Raw genomic sequence first — 7017 nt, 5'->3', positions numbered from 1 at the left:
CATCAATATTTATTGAGCACTTACGATATACTAAGTACATCATGTGTATTATTTTAGTTGATCTTCACAAAAGCACTGTGGAAATAATATCCTCTTTTTACTGATGAACAAATGGAGGAGGCACAAGTTCTGTCCCTTTTCCAAGGTTACACAGCTGTTTTATTATTATTAAAATATGGTAAGGCCAATAAATCAGAACATGATTGCTGTTGAAAAGATAGTTTGTTACACTCACAGATTCCAAGAGAAGGGGCATACCACACCAGGGCTGGGTAGGGATAGAGTGGTGGGGGCACATGGGGAAGCTTCAGAGTCTATCAGGAGACAGAGGGAGAGGAGGAAACTGTAGGCAAGGGCTTTTCCTGTGATTTCCATGGAAGGAACAGGAGAAGCAGGGAAGCAGGTTTAGGACTGGCTAGTTTGAGTAACTCTAGTGGGTTTTGGGGTTTGTGTGCTGTTCTGTCTTGTCTTGGTACTTGGCTATGCGGTGTTTAGGGCAGGCAAAGAGTGGCCTGGAGTGTGAGAGCCCAGTAAAGGAGGTGCTTAACGGTGCAGACTCTGGACGGTTGGCTTGCATTTGAAAAGCATGCAGTTGTTGACTATCTCTAGGAATTGGCTAACCTTGGGAGGGACAGTCTCTTCATGGTCAGTAGGGCCCCAGATGTCAGAGCCTCAGAATGCAGGAAATAAATATATGGTTAATACAACAGCTTGTGAATAAGCGATGAAGCTGGGAGTTGGATACTGGTTTCTTGACTCAAGCCTGAGTCCTTAATACTCTGTGCTAGGATGCATGGAAGGGCCTGGGTGAGCATCTGAGGATATGACAGAGGACCTAGAACAGGAGTCAGTCATTATTATAGTTAGTTACTATAATTTGGTTGAGCTGGTTTACTGAATAAAACCAAGGCTCTGCCTCTTTGTATGTCTTTGCATCTGGGCCTTCATATACCTGAAGCATGGTTAGCTGTCCCTGACCCCATGACAGAGCATGTGAGGTGCTACACTGAGATTAGCAGAGGAGATAGCAAAGATTTCTAGAAGGAAGATGGCTGTGGTCATTATGACCTGGTTTTATAGAGAAAATGTCTCCTTCTTATAAAGAATTTCCAGAATCACTAGTTGCAGTAAAGGCTAAAAACTTTGAGGGCTACTCTGGACCACTTTAACAAAATTCGCTGAAGTGGGCTGCAACTCATGCTGGTGGGCTCTGTGTCCAGGTGCGTGTGCTTGGTGTGGTGTTTCTTGTTCTCCTCTGTGTGGCTGCAGCTTGGGCCTTGCCTGATCCAGCCTGACCGTGGCCTCAGCTTTGGAAGAGCTACAGAAGGATCTAGAAGGGGTGAAGTTGCTGCTGGAAAAAGCCACTGGAAAAAGAGTATGTGATGCCTTCACAGCTGAAAAATCCAAGATTGAGACAGAAATCAAGAACAAGATGCATCAGAAATCAGAGAGAAAAGCAGAACTCTTTTGACAATGAAAAGCCAGCTTCTGTGGTTGCTCCCATTACAATGGAATATACAATGAAAATCAGTAATTATGGATGGGATCATTCAGGTAAGTTTGTGAAAATCTACGTTACCTTAACTGGAGTTCATCAAGCCCCCATTGAGAATGTGCAGGTGCATTTCACAGAGAGGTCATTTGATCTTTTGGTAGAGTCTAAATGGGAAGAGTTACTCCATGATTCTTGAAACCCATCTCTGTGGAAGGCAGTTCAAAAAAAGTCAAGACAGATACAGTTCTTATCTTACATAGAAAGAAGCCAGAAGACACATGGTGGGACTACCAGACTCAGGTGATAAAGAATGCAAAGAGAAGGAAAAGCCCTCTCATAACACTGAAATGGATCCTAGTGAGGGATTGATGAATGTTCTAAAGAAAATTTATGAAGATGGAGATGATGATATGAAGCAAACCATGAATACAGCCTGGGTGGAATCAAGAGAGAAGTAAGCCAAAGGAGACACAGAATTTTGAGACTTCAAAGTCATTTTGGGAACTATGATGGGGAAGTATTGATGTTTCCAATAAGGAAATGTTGGTGAGCTGCACAGAGAAATTTGACAGATAACTACTTACAGAGTCTTCTCTAAGTGAAGGAATGAATTCTCCCATTTCCTCCTGGAGGATTTATTTAAATAAAATATGCTTATTAAACCCTTCCACCAAAGATAGTTTCCTTGGTAATCTGGGCATTTTCTTCAAGAAAGGATAATATTGCATTCTTGTGTGAAATGTAAAAAAGCAAATCTTGCCTAATGATAATGCTACATGGTGTGTGTTTTTGTTCAGCTAAGAGGTGGAGAACAAAAGTTACTGTTTGCCTATAAGTTCTTGGCATCAGCTCCTGCCAATGGAAGAATAAGTAAAAATAAAACCTGAATTTTTACATAAAACACAAATCTGAAAAAAAAATCCATTGAAGTGAAGGGAAGTTTCTTGCCCTCACTGCTTCTTCCGAGGTCGCTTCAGGCCAATGTGAACGGACTTACCCTGACAAAGGAGGGTGAGCAGGGAAGCTGGTGCCCTGTTGCACCATTGTTCCACTTACTGCTCCCTCTTTCCTTTGTCAGAGCCTCTGCACAGTGCAAATTTATTGTCAGGATATCTGCCCATTGGCCAGATGTTGGAAGCTAAGCAGGATGCAGGAATTAAGAAATGGGACCTCACTCATGACCACCGTTGGGACAAAACTGCGAGTGCCTTTCTGAATTCAGGAAAGATCACCCCAGAATTGGCTTAGAGACAAAAATAACTGTAGGAGAACCTGTTTTTCATTAGCTCAACAAATTAATTACTTCTTTATACATGTAGTTCTGAATTGTTTACCGATATATGACATTCCTGAAATTTCACAAGCGCTCTTTAAATAGCATACTTTTATTTTCAGGCACTGTTGAAGAACTCAGTGAAAATCAATTTTTGCTAATGAAAATGGAGTCCGTATTATTTATTTGCTGCAACTCGATTTGCTGTGTGTGAGGATAGCTTAAATACACATTTAGTTGAAGAGGACTTCAGTGGAGTATGAACCCTAATAAATAGGGATTTTTTTTTCTAGTTTTAATTCATAAGGTAGTAAGTTTATACTATTTTTAGGAGTGTGAAAATAAGTATAAGTTGTTTTTAAAAAATACAAACCACTTGATTTCTCTGAAGACATCTTCACTAGAAAATTTGGAATTTTTAGAATGAAAGCCACAGGAAAATGAATATATTTCCCCTTAAGATGGTGAAAAGTAGCTTTTAGATTGGAAATATCAGGGTTTCTCTAAAGGACCCTCGGCCAAAGATGGAGAAAGTTTTCCAAAATGACAATGATTAAGTACAAATATCAGAGTCAATACAACATGCTCTTAAAATGGAATGGGGTTCTCAGGGCAGCAGAAACATTTGAATGACGGAGCCAAGGAGTGACAACCACTGTGGTGTGAGTTATTATTTATTCTTTGAAGTTTAAAGATCTGATTTCAAGCAAGAGTCACTATTGTTTAGAACAAATTCTGTTTTGCTAAGATCGCTCCTTTAGTATTTAATCAAAGAAAGGCTGGAAGGAAATTTGCTTTTGTGCAATATTCTGATGCAGGAGCCATTTTAAAAGGGATGCAGTGAGGATCCTGTCTTATAGATAATTCGTGTGGTGGGTGATAGGATTTGTAAACTGAAAAAAAAAAATCTCTTCTGCACGAAAGCAATTATTCCCTATAAATACGTTTCAGTGATGATTCACTCCAAGAATATACTTGAAGTGTAGTTGAATTTTGTGTTGGGAAATTGCCCTCTTTGGAAAGACTGCAACTAAGGGCCATTCCTCCATCCACAGACTGCCTCAAACATTTGCTTCAGTTTTAAGCCCAACCTGAGTCTCATGTAAGATTTGGGTTGTTGGGTTGCATTTGGATAGTGTCTTCCTCACATGGATGGTTTTGCTGGTGGCTTAGTGTTTCTAGAACTAGATGGACTTCCATCAGGGAAGAGAATATTAGCCTCGAGTTACTGGATCAAGTAGACTGAGAGGAAAGAGATAAAATGGGAGCAATTCGGACAGACAGATGCTGGTGCAAGGGGGAACTTGCTTCTCATTACTCATTGCCTGACTCCCAGGATTAGGCCATTCTATTGTTTTCTGTTTGAGACCACGATGGCTTTTATAAATTTAAGACATATGTAGTAATTCTTTGTAGTCTCTCAGAAACATCCAAGTAAAAGGTTTTAATCAACCTCCAGAAGTTTTAGAAATGTTCTTGTGTAGTTTTAACATTATGTGGGTCAGTAAACAGGGCATCTCAGTTTGGAGCATTTCTGTTGATGATGAGTGGCCCCCAAACCAATCCCAGTGTTTTGTTTATCATTTGGACGTCTTTGATTCCATAAGGGCAATTCGTATTTATGCTCTAGATAATAAAATCATGTATTAGACATCCTCCCAAAGGTATCTGACCTTCAGAGGTACTGAAATGTCCTTGTTTGTTGCAGTGAGTTACACATCTGTGATGCAATTTCAGCTTTATAGCAGAAAATGACCGAGATGTTGCCTAGGGGCAGCACTGACCACCTAGATAGTGAGAGAAAGAATATAAATGCTGTGGATCTATAGGTTAATGATGAACCTTTGGGGGAGACTGGCAGGGACCACAGCAGCAGTGGCCACTCCCCCTCTGTAACCACAGCTCAGTTCCACCCTAAAACCTTCCTGAGGAATCTGGGAACAAGAGCGTAATGTGGGGGGTATTTTGGATTAGGAACCTCACCCAGGGAGAGCTCACCTATTCTTACTGTCTTGACAAAATTGGGAAGATGTGCTGAGGTGACCTTGCCTCTTTTTTTTTTAATGGCTTTCTCATTTGTTATTATCTCCAAATTTCCTCTCCTATGACATTAAATTATACCATTTTGGCACCCGCTAGTTCTTTGATTCTGTTTGACACACAGAAACCTTGCTCTGTGGGACATGAGTGTCTGATCTCACCCTGACCAGTGAGCCTGTCCTTTCACCCCTTTAAATCCTGCTTTTACTGGGTTGGCTAAGCATATTTTAGGTGTATGATGCAATAAACACAGAATTTGTTAATGCCTCTACTTTGTTAGATCTTTCAAGTCATTCGAAATAGTGCAAATAATAGGGTTTTAAAACTTGGGAGGCTAGTGATGCAGTAAATCCAAATTGCATTTCTTTGTGCTTCATTCAGGTAGAAATAAGTGGATGTGTGTGGCCAGTGATATTTTTCTGCCTTGTATGGTGCAGTCATTTGAGGTGAATATTTTCCTTGCTATACACATATGCACTCTCTCTGAGTGCATGAGAAGGCATATAATTTCTAGACAGATAGAATGCTCTTTCAGTTTTTATTGTACCTTTTCCCACAGCTAACCTATTGTTTTAAGACAAAGAGAAGACTAGCAGGACTATTTTGAAAGACATTTTCACAAACATTTCTCTTGGGAGTGAAAATTGGTACAAAATTTGTGGAAGGCCATTCAGCAATGTATTTTAAAAGCCTTCAAAAGCTCATACCCTTTGAACTCAGTAATTTCACTGTTTTGAATTTACTCTAAAGAGAAAAGAAATCACAAATATGCAGAAAGATTTATATTTCAGGGTTGTTCATGTCAGAGTTAATAATAGTGAAACATTAGATACCCTCTATGTGTCCAACAATTGAGAAAGATTAAATAAATTGTGACACATGTATATGATGAAATATATTTATGCATTTAAAGTCCTATTTATATATAAAACTCAAAGGAATAACCAACTCCTGATAATTGTTATTTCTTGGAAGTATGTGGGACTATTTTATTTCTTTCATTGGAAAGTAGTTAGTAACTACGTTACTAACTTTAAACTATTGATTATTCATCTTTTTGATTATGTAAGAATTTTATTCTTTTTTCTTTTTTCATTCCTGAAGCTCAGCTTCTATTAATATCACTATTTATTAGCCCTGTGATTCAAAGTGAATAAATAGGGACAAGAAAAGGCAGATTCCCAGAACTTTCCTATAGGCTGGATTTGAATTATAGCCTTTATAGTAAGAAGTAAGGGAAAGTCTTTTTGTTAATAGCAGTTTTTTTTAGAATAAATTTTTTCGTAGGGGTTAAATGTTGAGATTTTACGAGAACCAGCAGCAAAGCTTCTGACTGGCTTCTAGTTCTTTGTCTTTTCTAAAGGAGAATGTAGGAGCAGAATACGTGTGGGCAGAATATCAAAATGGCTTCCTGCTGAGTAAGTGTAACTACCAGAGGGCTTCTTCCTAGGAGAGCCCAGGGGAGAAGAGCTATTGACCTGATGCAAAGGGCTTATAATTACCTTTACCCCTAGCCTCCTTTTTCTCTAACCTAGTCTCTTCTAACAGTTTCTCAGCCACATGTTTGAAATGCTTCAATATTTAAAAGATTTCAGCTATAGAGTCTTGAGCAAGAAATGTACTTCAACAACTAATTGCTCCATGTAATGATGATGCCGTTGGGCATGAAAATTACATCCATATGTTTGGTGAAAAGAATCGAGTTCTTATAAATGTATGTTCTACTTGGTAGGCATATAGAATTTTCTGTTTTTATTATATTAACATAGTCAGTACCATGGTCCTTTTTATGTTTTGTTGTTGGCCCAGAACAATGGAAAATGAAATATAAGAAATTACACAGGGCACGTGCATCCCAGTCTTGGCTTTTTATCTTTTAGAATGTCTGATGGTTAAAAACTTTTCTTTTAATGACCTTTATGTAGGCTGAGATGAGTTGATTTATGTCTCCCTGATTAGCCCAAGAGAAGTTGTTCTTGATTGCTGCAGTGCTCAAAGCCCAAAATTGTTTTATTAAAGTTGAAGAGTTTGAAGTGAGTCTTACAACAACAACCACACTATTCAGTCATGATGGCATCTAATCTCTGCTGGATGAACACACTTATAGGCATTGATAGGGAAATCAAATTCTTGTAGGAAAAGCACTGTGGCCCATCAAGATCCATTCAGGTACCACGTCTTAAAAGTACATTGGCTAAAACATCAGATC

General features: G+C 38.9%; 1 pseudogene; it reads left to right on the top strand.

The window, feature by feature from the left end:
- Nucleotides 1-1390: 1390 nt before the first annotated feature.
- Nucleotides 1391-1977, top strand: LOC123847510 (calcyclin-binding protein-like; annotated as a pseudogene).
- Nucleotides 1978-7017: the final 5040 nt, after the last annotated feature.

Source organism: Mirounga angustirostris, unplaced genomic scaffold (genome assembly GCF_029215605.1).
Source record: "Mirounga angustirostris isolate CCGP_5_RB_7025 unplaced genomic scaffold, mMirAng1.0.hap1 SCAF_2, whole genome shotgun sequence".
NCBI classification, from domain to species: Eukaryota; Metazoa; Chordata; class Mammalia; order Carnivora; family Phocidae; genus Mirounga; species Mirounga angustirostris.
This window is presented reverse-complemented; position numbering and strand designations above follow the sequence as displayed.